Raw genomic sequence first — 16,977 nt, 5'->3', positions numbered from 1 at the left:
GCCTGCTCCTCTGTCCCTCGTGTTCTGTGATATCTCTACTGAAGGCTTCCTGGCAGCCACTGTGCTTCACATGACTAGTGTTAATCATTAGGTAGCAGCATCATCTCCACTACAAATAATCCCAGCGTTTGAATGCTAAAAATGAAATGAACTTCACGGTTCATTCTATCTGACATTGCTTAATTAATGGGTGCATTTAAAGTACATAGGCCCCGGTAATTGATTTATATGCATGATTTGCACATACAGCTGTGAGTTCCTGTAGGAAAGTCATCACTCAAAATGGGCACGTTTCTACTGATACAACGAGGTAATGAGAGACATAAGCAGCCTGTGGTGGTGAACGAACAACCCAGTTCACTTTGCTCTTTTCTTTTGAGGAATAATGGTAGATAGCACCAACTGTTGCTTTGTTCTTCTGTTCTTCAACTGAAATGAAGTCTGGTAATCCATCCTGTGCATCCCGGCCACAATTTTAGCACGAAGCATTTTCTTTCCCCCTCCTTCCGCGTAATTATGGAGAATGACAGGCTTGTGAGGGAGGCCGTAATTTTCATATTTTCATTAGACGGTGCGCTGGCATGTCGAAACCTGGACCGAATGCCCATGGTCGAGCAATTAAAAACACTCACGCTAGCTAGCGCTACCGCTGTGGCTTGGCTGTCGCCCCGTATTTATCAGCCGTCGCTCGGCAAAGACAGCTTGCATTTCCCCCTGCCAGCCTGACTGAATGGGAAAGAAGCATCCACAAAGGAAGTGAAGGTGCCGGCATGTATTTAAGAAATAAATAACCCACCATGCTTTATGATATCCCTCATTCCTTCTCTATTTGGGGTTGCCTTTACAACACGCAGCTCCGTTGAAGGGGGCAAATATAACAATAATAATAATGATAATAACTTAATGTCTGCCATTTAGCAGATGTTAAAAGTGCCTTGCAGTCATGTGTGCGTATTCCTTTAACCATAGGTGGTCCCTGGAATCGAACCCATTACTCTGGAAATAAAGGCGATCCTTAGATTACATTGTAGTCCCTTAACGGTGATGTGTCAGTGGTGTAGTTATTCATTAGAATCTGGGTTGTTGTGGGGAGATTTCAGGGTCCCTGGCCTCTAACCATTATTTGGAGTTTGGACAGAGACCCTCAGTGGAGTCAGATCAGTCTCTCAGCTGGGGAATGACTCCAGCATATTTCTATCACCAACCTATTGATTTTTCCATGCTCAAGCCCCTTATGTGCAAGAGGTGTTTTCATGTGCACCGAAACAGCGGGGAAAGCAGCCTGCAGCACACACACACGTGCACACACACACACCATGCATGTATGCACCTTGTTTATGCAACACACACACACACACACACACACGTTTATTCATTTCTGTAGACACCCATAGGCTTATACACACAAATTGCACACATCGGCATATTTAGTGGCTTTAGATCTCCCCGACACACACGCCCCATCCTGACACCTCTCCTCTTCACAGACCCCCACCCACATCCCAGCTTCTTGTTAAAGCAGTTGCCAAGTGAACCGTGTCCGCACTGGGGCCAACTGTCCGGCTGTCTTTATTACACACACTAATCAATAGGGACTGCGTTGAATGGGGGTGGGGGGGTGGGGGGGTGGGGGCTCACTGGCCCCTGCATCGCCATGCATCATCGCAGGGGCCACGTTAAGACCGGTGGATATGATTGCTTTGGTCCGTGTCACTTTGATTCAGAACTGAGACTGTTTTATTGTCATCCATAACCCGCACCGACAGGGGCGGGTGATATGGATTTAAATAATGTATTAGTTTTGCAGTGCCATGCATGTCCACAATGCCTTGCAAAATATGAAATGTAATAACTTAGCATTGCGCCTGTGTGTTCCTGCAAGATGTCTGTCTGGAATTGCATGTATTTGAATGCAAATCTCGTTGTGTAACTTCTGATGTAGTCGGATGCTGAATTGTAGGCGTGCTCCTGTTTATTGATAAGAACAGCGTTAATATTATGTTATATGTGACCCAGCGTGTGATTCAAATGCTGGGGAACACATTCAAGTTCAGCTTTGTTCAGCTGCGGCATTGGAATCGGCAAACAAAAGGAAAAAAGAAACGATTTCTCTGGAATCTGTGAAAAGCCAATAATCATTCTAACTCGGAGAGGACTAGAGCATACGAGGAGCCCAATCAATATCGCATTACTTTGAGTAGAGAGTACATACAAGACTCATCAAATTGATTATTCGTAATGCAACAATGGCAGATTCATTTGCTTGCCAACCAAAACATTGATAACGTCCTCTGTTCAATAACCTGACCTGTGTGGCGCAAAGGGTAGGTGTGGGGGTGGGGGGGGTAACATCACAACAAAGCAAATAAATGGTTATTTGTTTGACTAAAATAACGCCTTGGCCATAAAGAGAAATGAGGAATGGTATGTCATATTTGTGCTCTGGTTAAAAGATTACTTGTTTCATTGGACATTGAGATTTCATGAATACATTTCCAAAGGCCTGGAAAAAGAAAATTCATCATTAAGTTTGTGCAGGCCATAATGTCACGCTGGGGATTATTCAGTTTCCTAATGCATTGTGCGTGTCAGTATGCCTGGTGATGCATATCTTCCTGGTCCCCTTCAGAGAGGAAGTGTAGAGGAGTCCGTTACTGGGTGGCAAAGATGGATGCCCGAGTTTGGGGACTCTCATCATAAAATCTGTTAAGGCATTAAACTATTCTTCGTTCAAACTATGTTGCTTACATTACAACATCTTTAAACTACGACTGTCTCTCTAAATATGACTGTTCCTCTACACGACTTTCCCAATTAGGACTTTCCAAGTCTGAAGGATGGCGGCTCGTTCCTAATGGCTGAAAGTCTTCCAACACAGAGTCATCTGGAGAGATACGGCACAGCGGCTCCTTGCATGATTAAAAAGTCATTTTCTTAACTGTCCTCCCAGGATTTGGATGTAAAAAAAAATAATAAAAAAAAACATGAAATTGCTCCAATCAAGCATGAATGTCTCCTGCTCGTGGTGCAGTTTGTCTGCCGTTCCATGGATTGTGGTTATTTGTCATAATTTTCCTTCGGTGCTTTTCCCAACTGGCCTGATCCACAATTAATGGTTGTGATTGCTTCAGTGTTACTTACGGTGGATCAAGCAGATGCACATGGAAAAGGATTGGACAGGCACGAGGACAGAAGGGAAGCTGTTGTTGTTGGATATTCTCAAGGCGCTGGTATCTGTTGATTCGTGTTACTGTATTTACTTCTGCTGTTCCATCATATTGTCATTGGATGGTCATGATACTAGTCGTAGTAGAATGTCTTTTCTATTATTTGTATATCTTGACTAAGAGTTTATTGTGTTATAATATCCACCCAGGTAGCCACAAGGTGACAGGCCTCCTCCCAGAGCCTGGCTCTTCTCCAGGTTGTTTTTCCTAGCCAGTGCGCTTCAGCATTTCACTCCTTGCCCTAAAGATATATATATATATTTTTTTTTTTTTCATTCAATCAGGTGGGGAGACAGTAAGAGAAAAAGGGAAGCGTTTCTGGGGTTGTGAGTAGATCAACAGCTGTTTGGGCCCTCGCTGTGTTACAGAACCTTTTATGTTGGGTGTCTGTGTAAGCACTGTGTGACAACTGCTGATGTAAAAAGGGCTGTTTAAAATCATTTAATTACCAATATAAAATTATAAAGTAGTACAAAAAGTAGATCCTTTTTCAGGTAAAGTCATCTATATATTCCGTGGAATAAAGCAATTAAGCACAAGGGTGTGAGGTGTATGTGCAATATACAACAGCTAACAATGCTGTGCCTGGACACATTAATAAGCCTTGGTATACTGGCAATACACCACAAATCCCTGAGATAACTTATTTTCATTATAAACCATTTACCAATGTGATTAGAGAAACAAGAAGCGATGTGATGTCATCCCCTTGGTATATTGTCTTATATACCACGTCTTTCAGCCAATGAGCATTCAGGACTGGAACCACCCGGTTTATAATACATAAATTATAGCAGTGTACCCAGCAAAGACAAGACGTCCAGAGGACAGTGACAACCTCCTGATGATCCAGGGAGGTCATATCAACGTGTTTTTGTTTGCAGGGGACAGCCTATTTATAACACACATTAACACAAAAATCCCCAGCGCTCTGGAGCATCTCTATTAAAGTTCCCCACCAAATGACCTTTAGTGCTCTCCCCATCCGAGGACAGAGGGCCCTGGACTAGAGTAGAATCAATATTCTATTATGATAGTGCGTTGAGCTGGTGGAGGTTTACTACTTCTCTGTAATAGTCCAGCTATTTCATGCTGTGGCAGGCTGGCCGGGCATGGCCGGAGGGGCTCGTCACTACAGGCTCTTGGCTCCTAGCATTAGGCCTGACACTAACTCTGCCACTAGTTTCCAGTCATAAAGTATCCAGTCGTATACCACGGACTACAGCCCTGCTCTGCAGTCCAGGGGCACATTCGCTTGGCGAACATGGCTAGTGACGGAGCTATCACGACCGGAGCTGATTCCATTCCGTGTTCTGCAGGTCAGAGGAGGGCAGGTTTGTTCTGTGCAGTGTATTTCTGTCCCTGATAGGTCCACAGCCTGGTTGCCTGTTGAAGTGTAAAGGTGGTTGATAAGGGGAGGGTTGGGGTGGGGTGGGGTGGGGGGGTTGAGGGGGGTCACACGGTTGTTACTGGCAGGAAAGATTGCTAAATGAAAAGTTAAGTCATTAGAAGACATGGGAGGCCTAGACCCCATAAAAGGTCCATTCCATTACGGCCGTCGTCTCAAATAATTAACTAATGTGAGTATTTTACGCAACCAAACGTTGTTACCTTTTTAAAAATCTGCCGTTTAAATGTCATCGGGGCCCTTAGTCTTTATGTCCATTTTTAATCTGAAGTGATAAACATTATGAGGTTAGTGGGGCACTGCATGGTAGGGAACAGGTGTAACTTAACATTGTCTTTTGGATTCCTCTTCAGTACAACCTGTATACGCAAGTCACAAAATCTATGGTCATTCCAAATGCCATTCAACTTCCCCATGTGTTGAGATACATATACTCAGGACAGCCCGGTATTTATTTATTTTTTTATGCATACTTACAGTATATAAACCAAAGAATATCATGCAGTCCCTCATGAGACATACAGCAGTGCCCTCTTCAGATTTCCTCTAAACTCTTAACAATCTTCAGCACTCCCAAACAATAATTTACAGCAGACTTTAATACCACGCTTTCTCTGTTTGTTTCAACGTATTTTGTGTGTGTGTGTGTATGTGCATGTGTGTGTTTTGATTTTTTGCTGTGATTGGTGTTTTTTAAGGAAGTGTCCCTCTCAGCATTTGTCTGTTCTCATCTATCCCCTCCCTCCGCACTCATTGATGGAGGGCTGGGTGACTGTAGGTGCACAATGGCTCTGCACCCAGCACATTCATCATGATGTAACCGTGAGCAACTGGGATCTAAATTACCTTCGTCTGGCGTCATTCCAGCACATGCTATAAATGAGGTAATCGTCCTTGACTATAAAATTAGCATTTCCAAGACTTAATTGCTATCATTAAATTTTTTCCTTAATTCTATTAATTTAACAGAATGGGGTATTAGGTTTTATGGTTTATAATTTGCATTAAAACAATGCATTCCTAAATACAAGGCATGAAAAAAAAAATCATGTATATAGTAAAAGGGACAGTGATTTTCCTTTCCCTTTCCGCTACAAACTTAGAAATTAGAATTATTATGCTGTAGAATATACAAGCAAGTGAGACTGACAAGGAACGCCGAAAATAAACGTGTCAATTTAGTGAAAGTGGTTTTCCGAATCCTAACAGACACACGAAAGCACTCTGGGTAAAATAAGGGCAAGGCAACAATGCAGCACGAAGATGAGGGCTCATCACATTGTGTGGATTAAGTGAAGCTTGTGTCTTAATGGATGTTGTAACAGGCCGCTCCTCTTTTGAACCCCCCTCTCAGCCTTTGTGCATATATGTACACGTTGTCAGCTGTGCTTAATACTGCCATCCCCAAACATTAGGGTGGAAGTATACAGAGGATGACATAGAACAACAAAACCATCAGCTTCTATTTGGTGGCCGTGACGTCAACTGGACGTTTGTAAGGTTTAGAAGTGCATGGCCCAGTAAGTGCCGGAAACATTCTGCAACCCACTGCACTTCCCTCACTTTGCTGACCTTAACAGTGAGGTGACAACTGCAACACGCTAGCCGGGCATTCTGCCGTACAATGGAAGTGCCCAGTTCCTTGTGTATGTGCTCTGTTCTCCACATGCTTTTCTATACTACGTATTGCATGTTTTTCATTACATTTTAGCACATTTGCTCCTTTACATTTTTGTGATTCTTTTTTTTTTTTTTCTTAACCTTTTGGTTCATGAACCTCTTACCCATTTCTTTGGGTTTAGTTACTGTACCCATATTTGTTTACGCAGTGCAGTGGGAGTGGTTATCTCAACCACGGAGTAACATGACCACGGCTGACACAGACCAGGTGGCTTGGTCTCATGGCGTTTGTGAGGAGTGCTCGGCACGTCGGTGCAGGTAGGGCCTGACGTGTTTGCGATGCGCTGCGTAGCGGTAACACCGAGAGCCGTGTCTTCACCGTGTCAGACAGAATCAGCTCAGGGGAAAATGGGGGCGAACGTCTCCCCCTTTAGTCTCCATTGCAGTCATGTCAGGCAGATGCATTTCTTAGGGTCCCTTAGAACACTAGTGACAGGGGAAGCCTGCCAAGGAGGAACCTGAGATGGAACCGGGATGCACCTTCAGACACACGGTACCACATCTAAGGCCTATAGCAGTAAGAGTGTACAGGTCACAGACGCAACGCTGGACCTCAAGGGCGGGGGTCCGCTGGGGTTTTATTGTTCCCTTGGGTCCTGGGGGGCCTGGTCGTCGTTGGATAAGAGTGGAATACCTCTGGCTTCTATTCATTGCCATCCTAAGATCAACCTGTTTGGGAAAACTTAATCATGTGATGAGTGGTGGACCTGACATGACATCATTTAATAATCCCTTTCCCTCAACAAGCCTGTCTGAACAGAGGACTTCTACATCGGGCATCGCATGACTCAAGGCTTCTCGGTCGTCTGACAGTGTTCTTTCGATTGTCTCAACCACTCATCACATTTCATAATTTACCTTGACTTTATGATCACTGTGTCAATAACATATATTCCATGGTTCTCTATGGTCCCGCTTTAAAGTGGTAGTGCCCTAAGCCAGCCTAACTGCCATAACTCATTAGGCTAATTTCTTGTAGGATTTTGTTTGCATTCATTTAAAAAAAAATCTGACTTGGTTCAACTATTTAAGAGAACTTAGCCCAAACTACCTAAATATTTGTAGAGGTACTATAGGTATGTAACCATATTTTTAATGCTGAAACTGTTCTACTAACAATGTCTGACTGTTACATATTATACTATACTACAAACTATATCTAACTATTAAATATTATTTTATACTACAAACAATATCTAACAGTTATATACCGAACTGTACTACAAACTATATCTGGGAGTTACTATACTACAAACTATATCTGGGAGTTACATACTATACTACAAACTTTATCTAATAGTTACATACTATACTCTTGTACAAACTATATCTAAAAGTTACATACTATACTACAAACTATATCTGGCAGTTACATACTATATTATTCTACAGACTATATTTGGGGACTTTATATATCTGTCAGGTATTTAAATATGGATCAGTTTTTTAAACTTTTTGATCATGAATGTTTGGTTTTGTCAACTTTGTTTGGACATTTTCTTTCCAAACTCTCCGTATATTCTTTTGGTAAGAGTATGTGTGAGGGGGCTTCTCTGGTCAATATAAATAGTACAAATATGGTTCCAAATAGAGAGATTCCAGGAAGCATTTTCTTAATGTACTCAAACAAATTACTTCCATAGATTTTTCAGCCAGTGATGGTCAAAATGTGTAATGGTTGTTAATATAACAGATAAAATTATGGCCAAATACTTATTTCAGTGTTAGGAGCCGTCAAACGCCATGAAATACCTAGCCAGTGCTAATGCTAGCTTGTATGGCGCTCCGGCTAAACTAATCAAGTCTTCTCATACTATAGTGAACATTTTCTGTGTACCCATAAAATACCTCCAAGGAGTCAATAATCCAGTTCTGATGCGTCGATGTGCTATTTTCCAAGTGCTATTTTAAGACGCACCACTTAGGGATCGCCTCCAATACCACATGGAACTGATTGATGAATCCAAGTCGTTATAGCCCGCTTCTGGATCTAGATTCTCTGCCCGGCACTCTTCAGCGGACAGACTGCAGCGATGTGCTTCATTTCCCCTTGTGTCACGATTCCAGCGCCGGCACTCCGCAGACACTCCACCGCTGTCGCCCGTATGTCGAGAGCTGTGAGATGGTCATCCCCCAAACGGGCCCCCCTGTGACGTGGACCGGAGCCCATCTGCCTGGAAAATTACTCACTCGTTTTCTCCCGGCACTCCATCATGGCTCGTAAACGGACTGTGGAGGTTTGGGTGGAGGATGCCATTGTAGTGCATTGTTACGTACAGTGTTCCTGGGGTCTTTGTCTGGATATTTAGATATGTCATTTATTAAACAAGTGTCAGCTGCTGTTGTTATTCTGCTTTTGGTGAATGATTAGCTGGTCATTTTCATGTGCTTGAGTGAAAGGGATAGTTGCGCGGTTTTAAATGACTCTGGCCTAACTTAACAGTAAATAGAGGGTTCCAGCTGTAGCCTTCACGCTGAAGCGCAGGCCATTTATTTGACAAAGCACCACACTTTTCCTTCATCTGTTGTGCAAATTAACATTTAATAGCCATACGCACGTTTGAATATGTTTGTTCTTGACTTTGTGCGGAACAACTGCATCGAGAAGGAGCCGAGGAGAGATGGTTTTGGCTGCGAGCACTTTTGGCCACTCGGAGTGGCATTCATTGTTTACCAAAAACAAAAGGCACCATACATTACTCAATATCGTGCTCACTCTGTAAACAACAATGCCCGCAATTTTTTCCTCTAAACAACTCTGCGCCGGATGGCAGTGTGTGACATGTTGTATGTCCTGGGGGACTCAACATCTCAAAGAGGCTGATGACCAAACAAGGGACGATGAAAGATGATGGAATATAATTTATTTGTCACACTTCCCACATTAAATGGAGATATCTGGCCTTTTGGAGGCACAGCTGACCGGCATACAACGCCAATAAGTGTCATAGGAAGGGAACGCTGATTGCGGAGCTCCAGCCAAGTCACAGAAACGGCCTACGTGGAAAGAGGGGTGTTTTGACTATAACTGGCATCCGAACACGTTGGCTTCATTTCCTGTTCCTGTTCCTCATTTCAGTCTGACACCATCTGTTGCACAGCCTCTGTTTGTTTGGAGCTGCTTGACTTGTGGTAGAGAGGAAGTCACTTGGCAGTGAGAGAACAATCAGACCCTGTGCGAACGTGAACAAGGGTTTTAGAGGGGACGAACGTCACGCCTGGCAACATGGTCAACAGGGATGTAAAACTGCTTTCGATTTTTGCCATCTTACCCTGGAGAGTTCTGTCAACAGTGGTGAGGAGAGGTAGAGTCTGGAGGTGATGTTGGTTGCAGGTGTTGATAACCTGCCTTCCCTCTGGTGTGACAGAGGTGATACCGCTGTCAGACCCACCGTTTAGCACCTGGAGGTCAGGCAGTAGAAGGGCCAAACATCCCTGCACTTCCTCTCCCTCTATCCCCAAATCCAGGGTGCCACACAGGGACATTCTGCTGAGTGTCGGGGGGTGGTGGATGTATGGAGAGGCTGTAAGGACATCTCGCATGGCCCTTCTCTGATTGAGCCTGATGCGTGCTGATTGGCGCCGAGGCTGTGCTTGTCAGCATCAAGGCAGTGTCAGGTGAAATTAGCCGCCGCCAACAGAGGGCCAAGAGAGGAATTCATTAGGCCAGTCCGGCACAGAGGTGGGGTGACAGGGCGTTCACACTTTACCCCCCCACCCCTCCAGCCCCTTTACCCCTCCGTCCCTGCCTGAACCTGCAACTCGAACAAAGCAGCCATCCCTCTGTCCCCCTACCCCTGCATTTGTCAGCCTTAAACATAATCTTCAGACCTTCCTCTACGGATGCTCTAGGGACTGCAGGGATGGTGCTGGTGATGGGGGCGATGATAGTTTCAGTGGAGGTGGAAGTATTCGTGGTGGTGGTGGTTTCGGTGGTGGTTTTTGTAGTGGTGGTAGTTTTAGGTGGCGGTGGTAGTGGCTGTGGCGGGTGTGGTGGTAGTATTAGTGGTGGTGATTGTATTTGTCGTTGTGGTGGAGGTGATGGGGGCAGTTGTGCTGATGCTAGTGGTGGTGGTGACGGTGTTGGTGCTAGTTGTGGTGGACGTGGTGGTACTAGTTGTGGTGGACGTGGTGGTTGTGGTGGTAGTAGTAGTAATAGTTGTGGTGGTGGTGATGGTTGTAGTTGTGGTGGGGGCAGTTGTCGCTGATGCTAGTGGTGATGTTGATGGCAACGATGGTGAGCGCTGTTGCCTCTCGCTCGCATGCATTTCCTTGACACTGACAGCGGATGCATATTGAGATGTGCATTAGCCTGTTACACTGCTCTGGAGCATGACCTGGGATGACTGGTGGGATCGGCCAATAGGCCGGGAAGCGACGAGAGCCTGTCTGCTTTCTCTCTGGCATTGTTTCCCAGGCGTTCCCCAGTGGGGCTAGAAACAACAGTATTGTGAAATGCACTGACGCCGCTCCAAGGGCTGTGTGTGTGTGTGTCTATGTCTGTGTGTGTGTGTGTGTGTCCAACGTGCGTGCGTGCGTGCGTGTGTGGTCTCTCGCCCCTCTAATTCCAGTCCCACAGGTAGTGTAGGTTGCCGGCGGAGAGAGGCGGGTTTCACTGAACAGCACATAATATGCTCGGGGACTGTGTATTAACACACTATTTGCATTAAGAGAGCCTGTTGTCCCCAGCTGAGTGCCGCACTACCTGTGAGTTTGGCATAATCCCAGATTTACTCTGGCAGGTGAGAAACTGCTTTCAATGGGCCGAACAGCTACAGCCACCACGTCCCACCGCCCTCCATCCTCCGTGTGTGTGTGTGTGCGCGTGTGTGTGTGGGTGTGTGTGTGTGACTTACCTCACGCTCACCTCCCACTTAGCCACACAAGTCAAAATAATGTATTTCTTTCTCATCAAACCCCCCCCCCCCCGCCCCAAAAGAAATCGACTTGTTTGATGACAAGCCTTGACTCATTGTCTTGTCACTCGCATTGTTTTCAGTCATCCCGGACTTTTGAAATCCCAAACTATTATGTTGAAACATGCAAGTACAATAAGGGGCACCCTATGATTTATTAACCATTATTACTAATAGGGGATTATGACTGCAGGGTGTGTATGTGTCTATGTGCTTGTGTGTACTACACATTAGCATTGTTAAGTGAAGGCTTTGAATAGCTGCAGTCCATTCACTCCCCAGGGATATTCCTTAATCCACTGTGTGACATTTTAGGGGAACAGCACAACATGGCTAGATGCAATGTTGTGGCAGATTTTAGGGGCACAGCGTTACCTGGCTTGATGCACTGTAGTGGCTGATTTTTGGGGCACCGTGCTACATGGCTTGATGCACTGTAGTGGGTGATTTTAGGGGCACAGCGCTACCTGGCTAGATGCACTGTAGTGGGTGATTTTAGGGGCACAGCGCTACCTGGCTAGATGCACTGTAGTGGCTGATTTTAGGGGCACAGCGCTACCTGGCTAGATGCACTGTAGTGGGTGATTTTAGGGGCACAGCGCTACCTGGCTTGATGCACTGTAGTGGGTGATTTTAGGGGCACAGCGCTACCTGGCTAGAAGCACTGTAGTGGGTAATTTTAGGGGCACAGCGCTGCCTGGCTTGATGCACTGTAGTGGGTGATTTTAGGGGCACAGCATAACATGGCTTGATGCACTGTAGTGGGTGATTTTAGGGGCACAGCACAACATGGCTTGATGCACTGTAGTGGCTAATTAGCAACATTACTTACGAGCAAAGGAACACTATTTCACGCACATCTCCGCTCGGCTAAATGAGGCCTTTAAAATCCAACCATTGTTTTTAATAGCTGTTACTAATATTACAGGTCGTAAATGATGGCTCCTCTAACTCTTCTCTGGCTGATCACACAGCCCGATTATCTCTGTTATTCACGGTGGTATTATGCTCCGGAGTAAACACGTACTTATGGAAATGCGATCACTATTCTCTACGGTAATGCACTTTATAATGATTTATATTGCAGTGATTCATTCATCAACAAACAGTGTGCAATCATCAGGCAACGTGTTTTTGCCTAGTATTTTTTACATTATATATTTCTAGCAGAGTTAGTCTTTTGTATTCTTGATGGGGGAATTCTACTTGTAAATCGGTGTGGTTCAGCTTACATACATCATTGGGAGCCACCCTACCCCACGGTTCGGAATGCGACTGCAGCACAGTCACATGATGGCTCCACATGTACCAATCAATTAAATTCTGCAGTAAATAATATGACGCATGTCTAATTACTTGCGATCCATAGGCTTGTGTTAGCCTTGCCAGAGAAGCAAAGTTAACAAACGAATGCGCACACACATACACACAGGTATTTAACATATTGGCCAATAAAAAAAAAGGATTACCATGTTGACTGTGCGTGTTTATGTGCGTTTGTGATTGTGTGTGTGTGTGTGTGTGTGTGTGTGTGGGCACCGGTACCGCACGTGCAGCCCTCACATTGCCCTCAGCAACTCAGTAAGGACTCCCGATAAGGAGAATTAGTCAAAACTTGGGAGCTGCCAGTCAGCGCCAATTAAACTTTAATCTTGGGCTGAAACAGGCACAAATAAATTAAACCCTTGTGAGAGGCAATGTGCGCTCCCCTGATAATGTGGGATTGAAGTTGTCTCTGAGGCTGTGGAGCAGCTTCTGCCATAGTACTGGTGCAGAGGGAACAGAGACTGTTGACGGGGGGGGACTGAAACTCACAAAGTTGGGTGTCTGACGCATACACACACACACACACGCAGAGCTTTAGCTAATACCCAGTGTGCTGGGTATATTTAATAATGCCAGCCAGGAGCATGCAATTGACCTGTGCAGGTCCAGCACTTGGAGCTTGGCTCATTCGCAACTTGCTTTTGGGCTTTTTAGACGATGTGTATAAAAAGAGTGCTCTGATTGCAAATGTGTTTCCACAATCGTCGGGTTGTATCGCATTGGACCTTACAGTGTGGGGGAATTTGATAACCAAACCAAGCATGACGCTCCCAGTACAAATGGAAATGATATTTGGAATTAGTCTCTAGCCAAGTACAATAGAGCGAACCTATCCAATGAAGGGGAAAAAATATCCCTGAAACATCAGCCAGAGGAGAGCCTTTAAATGCTGTGATATTCCAACGTGTGGTTGTCCATGACGCGTGCTGAGGAGAGGGGATATTTCATTAATATTTTTAATGAATTAATACTCTTATCTCCTTCCCCCTGCCCAACCTGTGGACTGGTGTTTAATTTCAAAGTAATTTTCTTTATATATGAGCATGGAGTTTACGTATTAATGCCATGGCCCATGTCTGTGAATGACATGATTTATTCCAGAATGGCGGTGGCCACATGCATTGAATCTCACCACAAAAAGCCCCAGAGAAGCAGGGAAGACAAACAATAATATTAATAGTAATAATGGAAATAATTGCAAGGAAAACAATGGCGACAGTGGTAATCACACATAGCGGAATACCTTAGCGTTTGACCGAATCGTACACAATTATCATGCATGTGTATATAATATAATTAATTCTATGTCTGTGCCTCCTTGCCTGCGGCAATCAGCATAGAATCAGTTTTGTATGTATAATAGATCAGAGAGTATTTCATGAATAATCCAGAGGCGAGAGAGTGTACCAGTGACTGCGGATGTTTGTCTTTGGACAGAATCAAAGTGAACATGTAATATTGTGATAATCCATATTTGATGAATTCAAGGCTGACTTGCCTAAGCTAAGTTCTGCTAATTTCCAGACATGGGCTTGCCTCGGTAATTGAGTTTCCAATAACATTATGATTATTCCACCCCACATGATAATTGAATCCAAGGTATTTTTTCTTAACATTGCAATATTGTAGATGTGTGATTATTATGCATTTGCATGTAGATTTCAGTGCCTCCCTGGAACTCATCACTTTCCTCTTAACTTAATTTACTATATTATTATAGCACACATTTGGCTCATAACAAATGACGGAAAGCTCTCTAGTTATGAGAACAGAGTAAATTATTTTAAAAGTTCTTTTTTATACCAATTTCACCAGTCTCCATCTTTCAGTATTGCCGAGCCCCAAAAAATCTCAAAATTCGATCCATCTGTAACCTGTTTATCGTTCTCATTATACGTTCCAAAGTGAATATTTTTACTGTTGAACTCATCAAATTCAGATCAGTGCCGACATGTTCAAATTTTCAGTTTGATCCTGTCTAAGAAATGCTATCAAACTTAGACATCCTGGCCCCAATTCTCAACCGTTGCATAATGCACACAGCGTATAGGCAGGGAGTTGTGCAAGTGTGAATGTAATTTTCGTTCAACTGATAGGCCCCCTACAGAGCAAGCCTGTACAGAAATATACAGTGGGAGCACAACGTTGAGCTGGCTCCTGAATATGGGAGTTCCACTGCTCCGTTCATGCACAGAATGCATCCAGAATGCATGAAACTCTCTTTTCTCTCCCATGCTTAAGGACTTGGCTTCTTTCTTCCTCTGGTGAATTTCTGACAATAGCAGTGAACAGAGCCAGAAGTAACAATGCAAAAGATCCCGGACGAGCCCCCAGAAATGGGGAATTATTTACCATTGCCTACGTACATCTGACAACTGCTGTCACTGTATCACACTGGATAGAAAGCAGCCATAGCCTTTTGTCTGTTCATCAGCTCAACTCTGCTAGAATAGTGATAAGTGGGTGGTGTTTAGTGGCTGGGTAGCGTTAGTTCTGACGCTCTGTGCTGTCCTCGCTGTCACATTTTGGATGACTGGTTGACTAGTCGACGCTTTGAGCCACTGGGCACAGGGGGCTATGAATGGAGAGAGAGAGATCCCTTTACTCCTCATCATTGACGTAGCCACAGGGCCCACAGTAGATGGCACCAGCCAAAACATTATGCTGGGAGTTTAGGCTTGTTGTTTTGCATAAATGTTGAATCATGCTAGCATGCTTTTATTATGGCCGACTATTGCTACTGCTAATATTGATTTAATTCCCTACTTATATTGAAATATGTATGAATGGACATGAGGGTTATTTTTGTCTACAAATTATTTGACTAAAATATTATGAATATGAATGCTACTTGGCTATATTAAACTAGATTGATAGATTTATTGCCTTTGCACTGCATCTTGGGGCAGTAGATGCTATAGAAACATATTTATATGCATGGAAAAAATAAAGCCAGAAACTGGTTGAAAAAGAAAGGCTGCAACAACTTTTAACAAAACATGACATGCGAAAGAGGCCCTCTGCCTCATTTGCATTCCCTGACATTTGGCTGAAAATATTTCAACGTTAGTGCAAGGTGTAATGAAACGCTGCCACCAGCCAGTCAAGGAATAATGTTACTATAAAGGTAACCTGTCCAGATTCCCACCCGGAGAGGGATGTTGGAGGGGAGAAACTACCATTTTTATCCCCTTCCTCCTCCACATTACGACAGTACAAAATGATATTTTTCTTTCCTTTAGCTCCATCTGTCTTGCCCAATACTAATTTAGTATATTTCCCCACTCCCTTTTACAGGCTAATTGCGTGCAACGCTGGTGAATTTGTTAGTGGTGACACCTCTGCAACCCATTGGGAATGCCTCTCATTACTGGGCAAATGTCCAGGAACCTCAGATATTATTAGCTGTCATTAATCTGCCATATATAGAGGAACATTAAAGAGGGGGAGAAGGGCAACACAGGACACAAAGAGACTAGTACACTGGCACAGGCTGGTGCATTAAGTTCAAAGGTCACAAACCGTCAACTGTCAAAACAGTAACCCAGGCTTCAAGACATGAACCTATAGACCCAAAGATGTAATTTTGTTAATATAAACCCAAAGACATAATTATGGTAAAATTAACCCAAAGATGTAATTTTGGTTATATGAACCCAAAGACATAATTTTAGTAATATTAACCCAAAGATGTCATTTTGCTAATAAAAACCAAAATATGTACATTTGGGAATATTAACCAAAATAATTAATTTTGGTTTGAGTTGGTATAGGTTTTTACTTGAATGTATTGATATCTTTCTTAGACGTGTTTGCATTATTTAAAAGCTTGCTTGAAAAATAACCTTCTTTCATTGATATTTCAACATTCAGTATATTTGTTTTCTCTCTTCACTGAGTACATTGCATTTACTTTTGACAAAGGGTCTTAAGCAGGTTGAATGGCATTTTTATAAATAAATCAATTCTAACATTTGTTTTCGTCATATCACTATCGCTGGCTTTCTGTTCCAAAATCAGATTTAAATGAAATCAATATGACAGCCCTAAAGCCCAGTCGGAATTCATTTTCCTTCACTGTGGTCTTTGATTCTGGTCCAAAACAGTGTTTTCTCCCCCCTCATACAGTACATTTGATTTAATAAAGCATCTTTGGTTGTTATTTGTGCACAACCTTGCCTGAAGACGACTATACACAAGCTAGATAGGATTACACCTTCTAAGATTTTGATGAAGGAAAGAGTTAATACAGATCTCCTTGCTTTGGCAAACAAACATGGTCATCTTTGAAGGAGGCACAGGAAGAACCGACCCAGTTCTCATTAGGGCTGTTTGGTGCCCCGTTTTTGTGGAAGCAACGCGTGGCCTCCCGCCGCTTGGCCCTACTCTTTGAGCGAGGTGGAGTATATGGCCCTAATGA

This window comes from Esox lucius, chromosome 21 (genome assembly GCF_011004845.1).
Source record: "Esox lucius isolate fEsoLuc1 chromosome 21, fEsoLuc1.pri, whole genome shotgun sequence".
NCBI classification, from domain to species: domain Eukaryota; kingdom Metazoa; phylum Chordata; class Actinopteri; order Esociformes; family Esocidae; genus Esox; species Esox lucius.
Note: the sequence above shows the minus strand (reverse complement) of the source record.